This window comes from Lagopus leucura, unplaced genomic scaffold (assembly GCF_019238085.1).
Source record: "Lagopus leucura isolate 7727_CA_CO unplaced genomic scaffold, USGS_WTPT01 Super-Scaffold_100019, whole genome shotgun sequence".
NCBI lineage: Eukaryota > Metazoa > Chordata > Aves > Galliformes > Phasianidae > Lagopus > Lagopus leucura.
Window position 1 is genome coordinate 10,015,609 of NW_024962273.1, and position 19,192 is coordinate 10,034,800.

General features: G+C 45.7%; 1 protein-coding gene across 2 annotated transcripts in view; it reads left to right on the top strand.

The window, feature by feature from the left end:
* Positions 1 to 9,604: 9,604 nt before the first annotated feature.
* The window catches only part of SEMA5B (semaphorin 5B), a 248,368-nt gene continuing 238,780 nt past the window's right edge, over positions 9,605 to 19,192 (top strand). For both annotated transcript variants that reach the window (XM_042877572.1, XM_042877571.1), the window contains exon 1: positions 9,605 to 9,637. The gene's annotated coding sequence lies outside the window, so the exon portion shown is untranslated. The remainder of the gene's footprint in view (positions 9,638 to 19,192) is intronic.

Below are 19,192 nucleotides of genomic sequence, written 5' to 3' on the forward strand. Positions count from 1 at the left end.
AAAGAATGTGATTATTCAGCCCAGCTTTCAAGCACTCCCAAAAACAGAGACCTGAATGCAAATTCTATCATTGTTATTCAGGCTCTTCATCTGAGCACCTTAGAATAACTCTAAGTGGCTCTAATGCAAGATGTGCAGTGAGGTAGAGGATGTGTTTCAGCACAGACCGCTGTAGCTTTATGAACTCTCAGTGTCATCATTTATATCAGTGCAGCACCAATCACCAAAGTTTGTTTTGAATCCTACAGTGAGAAATTATTGGCATTTAGGCTGCAGAGTCTTTTCCTTTGCTACATCACGTGCAAATGACGGTTTGAAGTGAGTAATACTGCTTTAGCTCAGCATTTCAAATGTTTGCTACCTGATGCAGTGTTTTTTGGAGGCAAACAGCGAGAACTCGAGTGAGAGCTTATAACTGCAACAAACAGGTAAACCTACAAACAGTAAAGGATAAAGTTCCTGAGGGAGGTGCAGTGGAAGGATGCAGGAATGTTGGAAAAATGGTCACGAAGGCAATCAGAGGGCTAGAGCATCTCTTCTATGAAGGCATGTTGAGGGAATTGGGCTTCTTTCTCTTGGAGATAAGAAGGCTGTAGGGACACCTCACTGTGGCTTTTCAGTACTTGAGAGGAGCTTACAGACTGGAGGGGGTACTGACTTGTTGTGTGGTCTGCTAGTGACAGGGCAAGGGAGAATGGCCTTAAACTAGAAGGGGAAGGTTATGTTAGAAGTGAGGAAGAAATTCTTCACTCAGAGCAGTGAGGTACTGGCATAGGCTGCCCAGAGAGGCTGTGGGTGCCCCATCCCTGGAGGCATTCAAGGACAGGCTGGATGGGGCCTTGGGCAGCTTGATCTGGTGCCTGACTTAGTGGTCATCAACTCTGCTTATGAAAGAGGTGTTGGAACTAAATGATCTTTAAAGCCCCCTCCACCCTCAGCCATTCCATGATTCTATGAAAGGCATTTGTATCTTAGTCTGGCTGCTCATATATTGGTTTCAATCAGATTGTTCAGTGGCTGTTGCATTTCAAACCAAGCCTCTTAAAGGACCAAATACATTTATTCATGAGAATAAATGCTTTTAGCCCACACTGACACTAGAGAAACTGGTGGCTAACTTCTCTATTTAATCAGGCTCAGGCAGACAGACATTTAATATTGGAGTTCTCATTTTTTTACTCCCTGTGGAAAAATCAAAACTGTCTGTGAGTGATATACAGTGATATTCAAGTAAAAGTGCCCCAAGTCATCAGTACGTTTAAGCACATGCTTAAATTTAAGCAAGTGCTTGAATACCACTGCTGTTCCTTGAACTTAAATGGGACTTGGTTCAAGGATGAATTGATATTTATGTTCCTTGAACACCTCAGATAGGCTTGCTCATGATTTTTTTGCTTTGCTGGATCAGGGTTTATAACTCCACAAGTTGATTTCTATACTAGTCTAGTATTTCAAGTCCATATACAAAAATAAACCTAATCTTTTTCCAATATTCCACCTCTCTGATCTCATGACATCCAGAACACAAACCACTGATCTTTTCAGTGATCTGACTTACAAATGGTGTTTTAGAAGGCACCAGCAGCGAATCACACCTTCAGTTGGAATACCTACATTACTGCATCTCTGTTGCATGCGAGTAGCTTGGAAAATGAAGTTAAACTCGTACAAGAAAAGTAATTTAATACATGATTTAGAACTTTAACCACCTTTCTACAAATTAATTCACATGCCTATAGACCTTTACTTGTATAAGCAACTCAATATGATCTGACGAGGAAGGAATTATTAGTAAGATTTGGCCTGCCAACTGTAGAAATGATTGTACTGTAGGTCAGTGATAATATTTACATGAAATGTGGCACTTCCATTCAGTTTTTCTAACTTTTTTTTCTCCTGTGGAATTGCTGAATTTTTTATCTTTGAGAACAGATAAAAGAGAATCAAACTTCTCTCACATCAACCTAAGTATAATATATAGTCAAAGAATTGATCACACTTGTCCTGGTTACCTAATAAAAGAAATCACAGCTGAGATCTAGATAGGTCACTGTATAATCAACAAACATTAAGATGTTATAATTACAAAATAAACAAGAAAGTTAGGCAAAACAGATTACAACAACAAAAAGAGAAGAGATAGAAAGCTTACCCATATCCTGGGCTCTCTTACAAAACTCCAGCAGAGAGGATCTCCCAAAAAGATCCTTCCCTACTGGTAGCCAGCTTTTAAATAGGTCTAGGAGGGGTGGAGCCTGGCTCCACTGGCTTCCAGCAGCACAGGTGAATTGCCTTCACCTGTGCTCCTCTGGCTGGCTCATTGCTCGCCTCAGGTGATCAATCAGATGTTCAGGCCGTGACTCAGCAGTTCCCATACAGTCACTATTCTAAAAAAACAATTCTGTTGATCTCTAACAGAGTTTCAAACAACTTGAATCCATGACTGATGGATGATGTTGCAATACTTAGTATTCTATAGAACTGGATCTTATGTTGTAGATTCACAAAAAAAAAAAAAAAAAAAAAAAGGATTGGAAAGAATATCTAGAGGTAATTCTAGACCAAGCTTCCTTTCAAAGCAGGGCTAGATGTAAAATCAGATTGGGCTGCTAAGGACCTTGCTGAGTTTTAATGATGAACAATCCTGAAATCAGTAATGTGTTAGTCCCACCAATATGAACTTCTTCTGTATTTCCAAACAGTATTTCCCTCGTTGCAGCTTGTTGTTGCTTCTTGTCCTTTTGCTGTACATATCTGTAAAAATTAGGCTTTATCTTCCTGTAGGATTAGTGTAATTATACACCCTGTTGGCCTTCTCTTCTCCAGGCTAACCAAACCCAGTGGCCCCAGCTTCATAGTGTACAGCAGGTGGTGCAGTCTTCTAATTGGCTTATCTGGAGACTTTCCAGTTTGTAGTAGCTCTTGATCTACAGGCCCTGGGGTCCAATGGAGACACTTGCTCAGCCTCATCCTGAAGTGCTACATGGGCTGCTTCTGACTTTATTGCATGCTTTTTTGCATTTGCCTTTGTTGAACTTGACGTGGTTCTGTCTAACCCACTCCTCCAGTTGATTGGTGTCATTCTGAATGGAAACCTTGCCATCCATTGTACCATTCCTCCGGTCTGGGGGTCACTTGATGGGGTGCATTGAGCCTTAGCATCCACAGCCATATGGTGTAACAGTAGGATAACATATTGACTTAGTCAGCAAGAGATACATTTCTGCTTTTCTGGCAGTAATAAAATTCCTAATGATTGTTGACCAGAATTCATGGAATACGTCTGGCTGCTAGACTAGGCTGAATATACAACACAAGTTGCAGTACAAGTTATGGTAGTTAGAAAAATAAGTAGTAGCAGTGCTGATTATACATATTTATATTTAAAGGCATTTCTGATGGATAACTTTGAATTGGAAAGAAATGTAAGATGGAAAATCAGTAGTATATAAATAGCTATGCAGACAAAGTGGTTGCAATTATCTGAGAAGAGGGATTATATTGGCATACTGGTAAAGTTCAATACCTTACCCAGCCTGTTCCAGCCACCCTGATCTGCACTGTGTCTTCAGAATTCACTGTGCAGCTCCTGTCTGCTTTGCTGTCATGCCTTACGTTTGAGATGCCACTGTGTGTTGTGATGGCCATACTGAAGGAAGAACGTGATGTTTTGCAGAAGAAGTGGTAGGGTTTCTATCTGCTCAAAATGCAAAGCAGAAAGCTTCTCAGTGCACTAGCCCACTCTGCTGCAATCATTTTTCTTTATTGACATCCCTGGCTGTGCCTGTGAAGGGAAGCAGACAATCTCAGCTAGGAAGAAGTGCAGAGCACGGCCTCGTGTGATGGCATTCTTAGCTTTCTGCTAATATAATGCTTGTGGTATCCCACAGTCTCTTTGCTGAGGCATTGCAAGAAAGAGGTGGCTATCTTTTCCAACCTCTTTAAATCAGAGCAGGCCACACGCTGCAGTAACATCCAGCTCAACCTCCTCCTACCAATGGCAAAATAACAGTAAACATTCATATTGCACATATTACCAGTTACTAGGTCCAAGATTCCCATTCACCATAGGACTGCTTCCACCACTGCTCCATTCATGTAGAAAGGAAGAAGCCACCTTGCCTCCATGAATTGGGTGGTGAAGATGTCAGACAGGGCTCTCAGTGGAAGACCCCCCCATCTCTCTGTATTTCACAAGAAGGTTTCACTAATGTGGGCCATCTGATGCCTTGCCATGTCAGGAAGGAGTACATTTCAGCTCAGGAGGGACCAGAGCTACAACATGCAAATGTGGACAGCAAAGGCAGAGCTGTTAGGTTTAGAGTTACATCTCAGGTTTACTGTTGAGAGATGTCCGAACCCATGAAGTTCCACTTACCTGCCTAAGAATTTGAAATTACAGAACCCTATGGGTCAGTCTGTGTCAATTCCAGTGGGCCCACTTCAGAGAGGAAAGCTTTTGTTATTTGGTCACAACCACCACAGGTGAAGACAGAATGCAGCTCCTTTCCTAAGCCCTAATTTTAAATATCTGTCTGAATATCTACAAAACTACAAGACTTGAATTTTTGACTAACTGCCCCCTGCTTAAAAAAAAAAAAATCACTTTCAGAAACAGTTTGTATGTTGAATGAGAAGAATAAAAAGATATGTTTTTTTAAAAAATAGGTTTTCTTGCTCCTGACATTTTAGTTTAAATAGCCCTGCAGCCAACGTGGGTGAGATTTTAAAGTCAATTGGTTTTGATTATAAGCAATTGAATATCACACACTGAGTAGATACTGTATGGATTTTAGTTAAGTTCATTAAAAGCACGCAGGTATGGAAGGACACTGTACTAATGGAGTGCTCTGAGCACCTTAAGTTTTCAGAATGGCTTTCCAGATCATGAGTTCCAAATACTACAAGAGAATTACAATCTGCTGAATGGACTTTCAGTTTTACCAGTATGTTCATATTGCCAATACATTGAGAGCTGTGTTTGCCAAACCTGACACTGAAAATTTCTCTCTCAAGATATTGCTCATTACATAAACAGGTAAAGGAAGGGAAACTGATACCTTCAAAGCTTACTCATATATTCAGATCCAGATTTTTCAGTAGAGGACATCTTGTAGGGTGCAGCAGTTTGTTGTATAAGTGCTCTTCTGTAAACACAGCTGTTTAAATGAAAATTAGGATATAGCAAATTCTGTCAAAGATGGTAATGGGGAATGATGAGTATTAAGCTCATCATAAAGGTAAATTACCTAACGTTAGGTATGAAGACAGTGGGTACGCAGGGACAAGTCCTGAATTCACTTTTTATTCAAATCCAGACCTTGTATGGAGTGTTCACTAGGACATCTTATGTGTCAAACAACACCTCTCCAAATTAAGGTGTAGTTGTAATTGCAATGTTTCTAAACTCCCCCCCCCCCCCCCCCCCCAAAAAAAAAAAAATCCCACTTGTATTTACCACAGAAGTTTTCAGTCCCTTAGATAACATATCTTGGAACACAATAACAGTGTACAGCAGCAGGCTTCACACTTCCAGTCTCAAGGCAGAAGTAACTTCTAATAAGCACGGCCTGTAGCCTCAGGCCTTGAGTTACAGGAAGTTACAGTTTCTGATGTAGTGTCATACCTCTTAATGGCATTGTTTAAAACTAATTTTTCACTGTTCCCTTTATTTGCCAACAAATAGGTGACTGCTAGGCACTGTATATCCTACCAAAATGTGGTTGCTCCCTGGGCAGTGACAAGAGCCTCAGGTTAACATTCCCTCCCTTCTGCTGTATCGTGTAGTTAACTCAACCTTTATGTTTCATCAGTCTTTTTCTGCAGACAGGGACCTTTCTGCCTTCATGAGCCTCAGTGGGAATACTTGGGCCTGTGTCTGTTAACTGTGGTGACATTTACTGACCTCGTCATGTCAAGAGACAGGAAAATTGGCAATTAACAGGACCTGTCTTCAGGGGGAGAAACAAATGTATATCACTTGTCTGTAGGCAGCACAGGCTTCAGATGTAGTTCTCTGAAAATAAAGCAGTTGTCCCAATTTAAGCTCATTTCATTTCTCCCCAAAGAAGTGAAATACAGTCGCTGTGGCGATAGTGTCAAGTCATCCCTCTGTATTATTCCATTTGTTCCATCACAGCCTATTCTCTCCAGGGAGCTCATTTGTATTCTCTTGCTTTCAGGTCATCTGACTCTCCCTTCGTGTCACGGATTTAACTTTGCCATCTCTTTAGTATAAATTAAAATGTTACCGTTGCCATCAGCCTGAGGCCGGAAACCACAACTGTGACTACTGAGCAACCTATTTTAAATTCCAGCACAAAAAGCCCTGTGCCTAAATATTTTATGGCTAAAGGCCATTTGGCTTCAGATCTAGATCTAAATATTCAGGATGATGCTTACTATCACTAGCGCAGCCTGCCATCTCTTTGGAGTATTTGCTGATATTGTATTTAGAAGTGTGTTTTTTTCCCTTTTGAGAAAACACCGAGAAGGGCAGCCTGGGCTGCACTTCAGTCAGTCACTGGCATCAGCATAAAGTTGTAAAGGACATTTTACTGCATGTTTAGAATGCTTTCCCCATGGAAAACCTTCTTCTCCCCTAGCAGCGCTGCGGGGAATTAAGAACTCACAGCTGGTTATTGAAGTGGATACCTGAACATACGTACTCTCCACTTAAGCATCATTTTAGAAGGTCGTCACTGACATATGTTCCTTCCCTTTCCCTGGCTCCATGTGAGACGCTCTGGCCATCTGCAGCAAAACTGCCTTTCTAATTGCGCTGCTCCCTCTGCAGAACAACGGTCCTCAGCTTGGGTGGGAGCGGATGCTGTGCTCCAGATCCCCCTCTGAACCCAGTAACACTTATCTGCATACCCAGAGCAGCTCGGTCTGAGCAGGTCTGTGCAGATTGATTTTTTTTTTCCCCTGTGCAAATGCAGATAGCACAGCCTTCTTCGGCCAAGCAAGGAAACACAGCCGCAGCTCGGGGTATTGCTGTGGATGACCCGTCTCATAGAAAGGCTGGAGCTGCTGTATCCCTGCCCTACAGATCTCCATCAGCTGCTCACGCTCAGCAGCGCCTCAGCGCTCCCGCCCGCATCGCCGCACCGGGAGGCAGCAGCAGCACCTAGCGGTACCAGCAAGCAGCACCGAGCGGGACCAGCACTCCCTGCCGCCGCTCTGCTTCGCGGCTGGGAAACAGTTCCACACACACCGCTTCTCGGGCAATCCCCTCATTTTTCTATCTTTTTCAAAGCAAGTGAACGGCACTGCTTTGCATCGCGAGCTTTCTGCTAAAGAGAGCTGAGTGATTCCCTTGTTTGGCCAGAGATTTCAGGGAGGTCCCCCTGTGTGTTGGAGTTAGTACATGGAAACAAGCAGCCCAAGGAATCGCTGCAGCATTGCGATTCAAGTTGGATGTCAGGAAAAATTTCTTCTCCAGAAGAGTGGTGATGCACTGGAATGGGCTGCCTGGGGATGTGGTGGAGGCACCATCCCTGGAATTGCAGAAGAAAGGGTTAGATGTTGTACTAAGGGATGTGGTTTAGTGGGGAACTACTGGTGGTAGGTGGACGGTTGGACTGGATGATGTTGGATGATCCAACCCTGGTGATTCTGAGGTTCTAGGATTTCTTTATAACTTTACCTGTGGGGCTCTGAGCAATGCATGCCCGTGGAGATGTGGTTCAGCATGCTGCTCTATCCCTGAGGCCTTGGGAACCAAACTGCCTTCTCTACAGCACAGCTGAGAAATAAAGCCAGCAGTGCCCCACAACAGCTTGCCCCAATACAGATCTGTGCTATGTCCTGCTCCCAACACCGAGCCTGCCTGACATCAGCATTTAGCGTTTAAGTTATTAAACTGAAAGATAACATCCTGCTAATTGGGGAAACGGAGGGACTTGAAAGCTATTTACCATTCACATGGTGATTTAATACAGTACCCCAAGAAGATGACAACAAACCAGGGTTTTTCTGTAGGTCTCCAGAAGAGATGGGAATGAAAAAAGAGTGGTAAATGAGATGCTGCTCTGCACAGGGCAGTATGCTTTGCAGCTCCCAGCTCTGTCTGACCCGAAGCTTATCCCAGAGCGGGAGTTCTGAGCAGAACATGCAACCATGTTGCATTTTATTTGTTCTCATTGCCTGTCCTCAATTTTCCTATGTCAGTTTTAAAGTGGAAATCAGATCGCAAACGCTATACATATAAATAATGTATTGACTATCTCATGCAAGCTGTACCAAAGGGGTGTTACTGCATGAAAGGATGTAGTGATACAGTTGCCTGATGAAGGGAGGACTGAGAAATTAAGAAGAACAGGTAAGTAATTACATATTGTGTAACCATCATCTCCATGCTGTTACTTCTCTGAGACGTGAATTGAGAAACACCCAGTGCTGCTGCAATTGGCAGTCTCAGGATTGATAAGCCACTGTACAGTGTCACTGTTTTTATATAGCTATAACAGACTGTCAACATCAATGACTGGATCAGTTCACAGGAGGATCCCAGCCTCATTATATACGTGCACATCCATATGCAGTGGTATCAATGCGGGCCATTCTACCGGAGGATCCAGCAGATAAATAACTGAGGTTCTTATCTCGCAATTTTTAAATGTCGCTAACACAGCCAGGCTGTATTTTTATCCTCTTACCGCCAGGCTGCCTGTGCATCGCCACACATCCCGCTTAGCTGTCAGCTCTCCGCCGCCGGCTTAAAGGAGCGGAGCGGCACCGCGGAGCCCAGCAGCTCCCGGCCCCCAGCGGGGCCCCGCCATACCTCTGCCCTCCGCTTACCGGCGGCTTGACGCCCACCGGCTGCGCTCCTGCGGGGCAAAACTTCTCTGTTCATACAGCCCCCAACCCCTCCGCCTTCTCCGGCTTCACTTCTGTCCCTTTCGCCCTTCCACTGAGCAGGAGGCGCTGGCGGAGCGCCCGGGCTCGCTTCGGGGTCCGCTCGACGAGGCGGTGGCTGCGCTCCGTGCTCGCCCCGGTGCCCCCCGCTCCCATCCCGGCCCCGGCCCAGCTCTTCCCGCAGGGTGGGCTCTCCGTACAACCACCGCTCCGCTGCGGGCTCTACCCTCGCTCTCCGTGGATCCTCTCCCCGCCTTCCCCATGGAGGCAGTCCCCGGCACTGTCTCCCCCCTCACCCTAGAGGCAGGAGCCCGGAGATAGAGCTCCGCGGGCCACCCTCCCCCCACAGCCTCCCGGTCCGGCTGCGGGGAGGGCGATCCGCCCGCGAAGAAATGCCCTGTTGAACTTTGAATACATTAGTTGACATCAGTGCGAGTTGGGGCTGCCAGCCCCTAGCTCCCTCCTCCTTCCCTACCTCCTCCTCCTCCTCCTCCGCCTTCTCCTCCTCCTCCCCCCCTCCCGGTCTCCGATGGAAAGAGTTGAAGCCGCGCCGATAGGAGCCGCCGGGAAGAGGCAGCGGAGCGCAGGGCAGGACTTGGGTCCCAACTCCGGCCGCGCCTCGGGGACGCTGCCCGCAGCCGCTCGCATGGCCCGGGGCAGCGCACCCTAAGCGCTGGGCTGGGGCGAGCCGCCGCTCCGCTCCGCTCCCCGCTCTCCTCCCGCTGCAGCCGGAGCGCGATGCGCCCGTGAGCCCCGCACCGGAGCCGCCGGAGAGCCCGTAAGCGCAGCGCGACGGAGGGGCCGGGGGAGGGTGGCGGGGAGGGGGCGGCGCGAACTTGGAGGCTCGGCGGGAAGCCCCCCCTGCGGCCCGGGGTGCGGAGGGGTCGGGGCACCCTTCGGAGCGCCGTCCTCCTGCTCCGTCCTTTCTGCCCCGGCAGTGGGCAGTCGGGGCGCTCCGGGCGCTGCTGGTGCGGTCCGGGCGGGCAGGATAGGGAGGGAACGAATCGGGAGGCGGCGGAGGTGATTTCTTCGTTCTTTCTCTGCTCCTCACCTTCCAGCTCTCCCGTAACCCGCCGAGCGGGGCTGAGGCGAGAGGGAAGCCGGAGAGCTTAGGCGCAGGGATACTAATGCTTGTTGTGATCGTTTTTCTCGATTTTTTTCCTTTTTTTTTTTTTTTTTTTTCTTCTTTCCCGGATGGTAATTTGTCTTTGTGGTAGGGGTGGCCCATTAAATTTCAGCTCACGTCCTGATGGAGATCAAAAGCGAAGGGGAGAGGGAAGCAGAGAGCCTTGTGCGGCTCCGTAGCTCCGTGCATTGTTAGAAACTTACGGGGAGGGGGGGATTCCCGAAGCAACCTTTGTGGCTGCTGCCCCGACGCCCACACCAAAAGTTGGAGATGTGCATTTTCCAACGCTGCCATCTGCTCGGCGCTGCTGCCTGGGAGCATGCTTGCTGTTACGCCTCAGAGGAAACAAACAAAAGGTGTGCTGCCAAGTCGGGCTGAACCTGTCTGTTCATGGGCTTAGGTGGAGCGTTTTAGGGAGTATCTGTGTCCTAAGGCTTCACTGTTCTCTCTTGGCTCAGATTGGACTCTTGTCTATAAAAAAGGTCTCCAAACGCGGTAGATGCCAGTCCCGGTTTGCTTTTTTTGTTTGTTTGTTTCTTTTTCATCCTCGAACTATTTCTGCATGGATATATCGGTTTGGGATCATAGTAAAGTTTCCTTTTTTTTTTGGGCGAGCGTTCCCTCTCATTACAGAAAATACTTCTCCCAAATTACAGTGTGAGCAGCACGAGGTTAGCTCTCCGCCTCCGGACGAGTTCAGCCGTGGGCTGAGACCCCGCACTGACTGCACTGTGAGCAAAATACAAAGCAGCAAAGCTAAAAGTTAGGACGAGCTTCGGTTCTCCCTGCTGCCTGGGATCAGCAGAGGTGCAGACTGAGCACAGGCAAAGAGCGAGAGGAGCTTGTTCCAGCTACACACACAGCACACAGCAAAGCGCTCCTCGATTATACTTGTGATTTGTGAGCGCCCAAGGGAGAAAACTGGTCATAAACTGCAGAGAAGGCAATGGGAAAAGGAATATTTAAGCATATCACTCTGGATTTTTAAATAGAGGTTTCCTTTTTAAATAGCTGCTTGAATCATCCCAGTCTCCTTTTCATTTTTCTCTCCCTTTTGAACTACAACTTTTATTTCTGTTCAGATCGTGCAGAATGCTGAGCTGGCTCTGCACAAGGCAGGCTGCAGTGTGGGATCTCTGCATTTCATGTTGTGCCTTTTCCATTGTCAGCACAGTGGAGACGATTTCTCCTTTTATTTTTTTTCTCCTCTCCCGCTATTTTGCCTTCTTTCCTCCAAGAGATTAAGTTTTTGTCCTCCCCTGTCAGCAACACGTTAATCCTGAAATCATGGGGGGTGGGAGGGAGCGAGTTTGTGCCATTTGGCATATGGAGTTTTGTTCTGTGTGCCTCTGGCCTGTGGGACTGCTGAAAGCACTGCCCTGCCCTCAGCACAGAGTTGGGGGTAGAGAAGGGGCAAACTGCAGAGTAAGAAAGAACGACCCCAGAGGACATAAGGGGAGAGCAAAGAGATGCTGTGGATGGGGGTCTGTGTGGGGAATGGCTTTTAACAGCGTGGCCCCAACCGGGTCACACAGACTTAAAGAGAGGGTGAGGGGTTGGGGTTACCTGGAATCCATAGAGCCTGAGACAAACTCAGTGCAGGCGGTGCCGTGGGATTTCAGCTGCTTTGCACTGGGATGAAGCAAGTGCCCAGGCAAAACGGCACCGGTGGCCTGGTGAGGTTGCTATTTACTCTCCAGACAGAAAGCTGGAGTGGGGGAGTGTGCACCCTGAGCTTACTGCCATTGCTTCTCTCTACCTTAGCTTAGAGTCAGCTGGAAAAGTCCAGCTGGGCTCAGGCCTTGCTGGGGTGTGTTACTGCAGAGCGTTGTGTCATCTTCAATGTGGCTCGGAGGATGCGTTCCTATTTTAGCCAGGTTTGATAACCGTGTGAGCAACCACGCTAGGGTTAAGTGAGACCGTCTGCGTGAGTTCTGTTTTCCTGAAAGCAAACACGACGTCGAAAGTTTCAGTGGAAGTCTGGGCTGTTGCTTCGCCGTTTGGCAAAAGGGGGCAGCAACAAACAGTGCCACAAAGAAATCTGCCGCTCTGCTTTCATGTCCGTGTTTGCTGTTGCCGGGGGCTGCGAACTCGGGATGCTCGGAGCCCTTATCCAGGTGATTCCTCATAGAGACAGCAGCGAAGTTAGCTGACTGCGTAAGCGAAGCGGGAGCAAAGCTGTCGTGCTTTCAGTCTGGGGCTGCACCAGTTCTCCATGCTGGTGTGACTGGCGTGGAATCTAAGGCCAATGCTGCATGATTTCAGAGCTATTCCAGTTCTCACTACGTAGGCTGATAGCAGTGACCTTCACCTCTCACCGCACTGATTTTAGGGAGAGTGTGATGGGGCCCCAGGTTTGGGTTGCTGTTCTTATAAATGCCCTCCAAGGAATTGCCAGCATTGCTTTCCATAGGAGGAAAAATGAACACCTTCGTTCCTAAATTTAACTTTGTTTTAGAAGTCATTTGTTTCCAGCCTAGAGAAACATATTGATCCGGCTTATAAAATATTGCTTGTAGGATGCATTTAAAAGCCTTTTCACCTTTTATTTATCTGTCTGCCTGGAATCATTACATTAATGCTTCCTAGTTGATTTCTGAGTGGGATTTTGCAGAGAGTCTCACCAGGTTCTGCCTCTTCTGAGCACAGGCTGCTCAGACCCTTCATGGTGTGGGAATGCAGCTTGGTCCCACTAATAGGGAGGTGCTGAGGGATGTGGCACTGTGACCACGTCCTGTTATTGGTATATAGCACCTGGATCTGCAGCCTCAATGTAAGTCCCGTGTGAAGTCTGCAATAGGTTTGCCTTGCTGTGCAGCACGTCGGACTTCTGGTGTAGAGCTGAAAAAGGGAAATGCAATCTTATGCAGGTAGTGGTGGAGGCGATTCAGATCGATTCTCTAGGGGGTGGAATTCCTTGTTGTGCGCTGTGCAGCAGCTGAGATTGCAAAGTACCTCTTAAGTGATGGACTTACTTTTTAGAGACTGAATCCTGTGAGGCTGAACTGCCACTATTTAGGTTGCATCTTTGTTATTTAGCCCAGGACACAAACAGTGGAGAATTACAGTGCTATCCCCGCTGTGCCTTCAAATAGGCTGTGTTCGAATATGAGTGCTGTTGACTTTGAGAATCAAATAACAGCTCTTTGTTACTGCCTGCCTTTTTTCTTTTTAAGGAGAGAAAAAACAACTTGCTGATGAGTGTGTCAGCCAGGCTTATTGTAAGTCATTGTTTCTCTTCCTTTTGCATTGTGGGCTACTGACTCTTCCCACATACCCATCTCTGCCCATGGTTGCAATTTTTGTGAGTTTCAATGGCAGCTGTCTGCATACAGCACAAGACTTCACAGGTATTTGGGCTTGTGAGCACAGTGCTTTGCTTCCTGGAGGTTATTATTCAAACCCAGTTAGTCTCCACATTTATTTCACTACGGTTCTCGTTTTCATCCAGCAAATACCCCGTAACAGCCATTATCCTCTACCCCGGGCTCACACGGTGTGAGCAAAGTGCAGCAGAGCTTTGAAGGCTCTGCTGTGACTCAGTATGCAAGGTCTCCTTGACTACAGCGCTTCGGCTCCCAAAGTTACCTCCCAGAAAGAACTGAATTTTAAGGCCCATCCAGAATAGCTCCAAGTGATTTTCTGCTGGGAAGTGCATGAGTGGTGATACTTTGGATTACTTCGGATATCTGCTGTCAGATATGTATCTACATGCATATCGACATATGTTTTGTTTTGTTTCAGAATATAATAAGTCTGGCCGGTAATTTGCATGTGAAGGATGTTATCAAGTTACAGCATATGACTCTGAATAGGTGATGGAGCTATTCATGTGCTGATAATTAAGCATACACCCAAGCACTGTGTTGGTTATGGACGGGTGTGCCCTATTTACTTTCTAGTAAGCTTTGAATGAGATCGTAAGTAAACATGCTGATTGCTAGTCTTAATCCTCAGATCAGTTGTGAACATGTTGAGAGCTTCTAAGTCATCTGTGTAATTTCATTGCCTTTCTGTAAGGGGTCATTTGTGGAAAGAGCACAGGATATTTTCTTCCCATAAGCTGCTTTGAAGGGTCTTGTGCTCGTAATGTGCTGTGTGTTCATGACCAGATCCTGACTAATACAAACCTGCTTTGTGCAGCAAAGTGCTTATGGACTTGGTAGTCTCACTCTATCATGCACTCTTTATCAGGCCGTTGCTAGAAGCCATGTAAGTTGCTCAGTGCCAGTTTCAAGGTTTAACTTTACCCATTGTACAGCAGGATGTGACCACCTGGGACACAGCAACCTACAGAGAAGCAGCACAGGAACCATTCAGTCTTGGCCAAGAGCCGCACTGCACTCAAGGGCTCAACCATTACTTCAAACCTAGGAGGCAGCCTCAGCAATTGGGAATAGCATGTGAGGATGCTGCAAAGTGAGTCCTCCAGCAGCCTCGTGTCCCAGTGCTGGGTGTGCTCAGACTGTGAGCTGAAATGCTCTCTCAATCCTGCACAACAGCCAGGCTAAGTCCTGCTTAGATGATCTATGAGCAATTCTCAGTTTAAGGGTTTGGGGCTTCCAAAGTTTGCATACTTTGCAGATTGCTCGTGCCAGTCTTCAAAAACTGTTAGCTTTTAAGACAAGCAGATGGCTTTAGCAAAATATATTTGCTGGCACCTGGAACAGGTGGATCTAGAATCAATTTATGCAGTGTGATTTTATCCACACCCTTTTTGGAATCATTTTGTACCCTGGAGCCACCTAAGATGCTTATTATATAGCCAATAGGGAGCTGCTTCTGTCTGACTACATAGGATTTTACACATCTTTTATAGCTAATGCCTGGATTGAAATGCAAAATTTAGAACTGGGAGTGCATGTGAATTTGGAAACTCTCTGGAGAGAATGTGGGTGCATGTATCAGCGAATGAATTATGTCCTCCATAGACAGAGAGGGCTGTTTTCAGTGGTAACAAATGTCCTGTGTTCGGTGTTTGTCATTTTAAAAGTAGCATTTTTCATTCCAAGTGCAAGCTTCGTACAGGTTACTGATGTAAAGTAAAAATGGGGAAAAGAACCCTTTAACTGCATTTAAATGGGAGACAATGAAAATTTCTGATGTGCTACAAAGATAGGGATCAGATCAGCGGTTCCAAAAAATGGCTGTGGCAGCTCTGAGCAGTTGCACAAGAAGGGGAAGAAGCTGCCTGTCTCCTGAGGGCAGGAAACACTCCGTACAAGGACACAGTGACTGGTGACATCCTCATCCTATTACAGAACTGGGGCCATCCAGCCTACCTGGCTTGTAGTGATTGCATGAGGGTTCTGAGTGAGTGCTGGGGCTGTGTGCACTGCTTGTGGTGGGAGTAGGAATGGAGTTTGGGAGTGCTTTGGGGCCAGCATTATGCTGGAGGAGGATGCTGACTGCAGAGCGCCTGCTGTACAGCTCTCATTGCTTTGCTGTGTTTCCTGGCCACGTGGAAGTTAGTTGGCCCGCAGCTTCAGCTAAAGGTTGCTTGTTTATCTCCCACAATGCCGGTTTACAAGAGATCAAAGATTAGTGGGGGAGAAGACGGCAAGAAAGGAAAGGGTAAGAAGTTCACCCTGGTTAATTCAGTTTGACAGGATAATATGGTAAATTCAAGAATGTAGAGAGAGATGCATTTTGGAGCCTGTCCTTATAATGAATGCAGGAAAGAAAGAATTGGCGAGGTCTCAAAAGTTTGCCGGAGTGATTACAGATCCCCCCGCTCTGCCTCACGTTCCTTTCTCTGCTCTCTCTTCCTGACTGAGGCCGGTTGTCTGCCAGAAGGAGATTTTCAAACACATGGTTTAGACAGGGCAATCAGTCCGTATTTATAAATCACTTAATATTTCACTCTCTGACCTTTCTGGGGTCCGCTCCACATCTGAAGAGTATTTTCATTAAAAATACAAAGCTGAGGTTTGGGTTCTGCATGTGTCCACGGTGTTCCTCCAGTCTAAGAGAGCTCAGCTTTTATTGGTAATTGCAGCTAGTAACCACCTACTTAAAATTAAGGACAGCAGGGCTTGTGGTAGAATGAAACAGTGTAGAGAGGCATACTGCATTTAAAATGAGAAAAATAGTACTATGCACTGTAAATTGGGCTCTGAGATGCTGTTTCCGTACTGATGGGGGATGATTCAAATAACACGTAATACAAATGTTGAGGATGATTAAGTGATACAAGAGTACAGCTTACATGGAATTCTATTCTGTCGGCCATGCTAGGCAGTCCAGAAAGAAACTGAGGAAATAGAGAGAAACTGAGGTGTTTCTGTGGGAGGACCTGAGGGCGAAGTATGGCCTGGAGAACGTGGTGTTCATCTGTGAAAGATATTGTGCAGCATAATGATGCAGATAGGCACCAGGTAGGATTGCCTGTGACTGGAATCAGTAGGAATTAGACTTTGACTTATGTGAGAAGTCTGGTGCTACGTGACATGCTCAAGGTCATAGAGTGAGTCAGTGGCAGAGGTAAGATTGCAACCCCTGGAAGAACTTATTCACCTACTTAAATTCACGTGTAGTTAAATCCTGTGAATTAAATGCTTCATCTCAATGCTTTCCTGGATCAGAGCTCCAGACTTGTACCTTCAAGCTTGTGTGTTTGTCTCCTTGCTAAGCACTGCCAGCAGGTAACTCCATCCTCCAGACGTCTTACTCACCTGAGATGTTCCAGTTAGTGTGACAGAAGAGAAAATAATACCCTGATCTCAGGAGCACAATTGGTCCCAATGTTTTGAAGATGAGATGGGGTCATCCCTCTATTTTGTACTTTTTTATACAAATGTGCACGTGCATCTATATAGATTGAATTAAAACAAAAGCAAGTAATTAACATCTTTAAAATTTTACATTTTTCCCCTTTCACCAATAGAATCTGTCCCCAAGAGAGTAATTTGCTACATATCTTCTGTATTTGTCTAGGGCTGTATGTCAGGAATACAAAACATGGCATTGCTAATGCTATGTGTTCCCTCTAATGGGTCTTTGAAATATTAAAACAGCTTATATTTGGAATGAGTTTCACACACCTCCTTCTCTGCAGTTGCTTTGCAAATCCAGGCTTCACTGCTTTGCTTCAGCAAATTATGAGTTTATTATACTCCCGGAATGCTAATAGCACTTCGTTTTCTCCCTAAATTTCTTCTTCATATTTATGTATTGATTCTTCATTTGAGCACACTTTTGCAGATAATGATGATACTACTGAGGATAGCTTGTGCGAGTTAATTGCAAGAATGCCATCCCTCTTTGCCAAGAGCCTCTCTGTAAAGTTCATAAGCTAAAGCATCCAAAATGCTAATGTAGCAAAGAAGACTGGATAAGCTTACTCCCAATGTTGTATTTCATTCTTATTTTTGTAATGACCAATCTGTATCAGAGTTGACAAATCTTAATTTAATTTTTCATTGAAATCTCATTGGCAGATTTGCAGATGCCATGCTTTAGGTAAGCAGTTGTTCTGATGGTCACTTGCTCTTTACTCAGTTGAATCACACATTAACTGTGAGTGAACATCTGTGAACCAGAAGTTTTAGTGTTTCCCCCTTTAGCTTACATTTCACATTTGGTTCCAGAGATTCTCCCCCATCTCAGTCCCTCATCCCACGTTGTTGGGTGGTAATACCAGGAAAGTGCTCTCAGTTGGTTTATATCTTCCCTGAGGCCACAGAACTTCCTTGAGCTGATTCACGTTCAAGCTGGTCATCTGTTCTTAACAAGAATCCAGTTTCGGTTTAAGTCCTTCTGTTGGAAGAGAACATCCTGAAATTCCTGTTTAAGTGTTAAAGCTACAGCAGCCCTCGTGGTTATATTGCCTCTTACTTTCTCACTTGCTTCTTGGCCATGCTATGCTCTCATCTGGAGAGCAGAGCATTCCATTTCCTTGCTGTGGAAGTACTTGTGAACTGCAATCAAGTCAGCTCTTAATTTCTCTGTGATATTTCAGTATTATACTGGATTCCCCTGTGGTTTTTCAATCCTTATGTCAGCCTGATGGCTCTTCTCTGAACACTTCCTGAGGATGTTACTGGCCAAAGAAGACAGAGTAATGCTGACAGATGCAGGAGCTGGGGAGAGCCGGAACGGCAGAGCAGGGCTGAGCATATAGCAGGAGATAAGGGCTATATGGCAGATAAAGTTGGAAGGCAGAAAAAGGAGAGACAGTGGCACAAGAAGTCCTGGCATGAGGAGCCCAGTTTAATATATGCCTGGGGAAGAACTGGAGTAGCTGTAGCATTGAAAGACAACAGCATGTTTTTGCTGGCTGGGAGCTGGGTAAGGACTGCGGCAGTGGTAATGCTTGTAAATCAGAGCAGCGTTCTGTCAGAGCTGCTCTCTGTGGGTAAATTTCAAAACATCTGTCTGCACTTTGCTTGGGCATAACCAGGCTCTTTCTGCTCAGTTTGAAGTTCTGGTGAAGTTGCCACTCTTCCTCCAAGCATATGATCTGATCCCACAGAATCAACCTGATTTTGCAATCTGTACAAAGGCAAAATGTTTCTTGTTTCAGTGAAATGACTGTAATGAGAATTTATTGGCCTGAGTTCTCAATTGCTAACACAAGGCAAGCACTCTGAATCTATTCCACAAGTTATAGCCATGTAGAGCTGGGCTGTACTAACCTCAACCGTGATACTTGTGATCTGAGAGGACTAGAACCTTCCCATAAGTAACATGATTTCTGTTTTTAGCTTGGAGAGATGTTATCATTTAATGAAAACCCTTTGTTTTCTGGCAGCCTACTTGGCTATTCATTTACAAAGCTCTCACAGGACCTGGACATCCATGAAAAGTGCAAGAGCCTAATTCTGCTCACAGATACACTAGTGCAGCCTCATTGAAGAGCTGCAATTGTGCTTGAATGATGATTGATAGCACGAGTCCAGGAAGTTAAAGATAAATTTGTACCTATGGGAAAGAACTGCAAAGGGAGCATGCTGGTCCAGAGACACACTCCAAAATTAGGTGTGCAACATTGCACTGCAAAACCCAGAGCCAAGGAAAGCATTTCCAGTTTTAATTAAAACAAAATCCAAAACAACAGGATCTCTGTTTCCATCAGTGTTTAACCTTCCCAAATGTTTGAGCATGAAATGCAGAGGTAATTGGTTAGAAACCTGAGAAAAATAATGAGACTATCTTTTTTCTTTCCCCATTCTCAAGCTGATTCAGCTTAGAAAGGAAAAAAAAAAA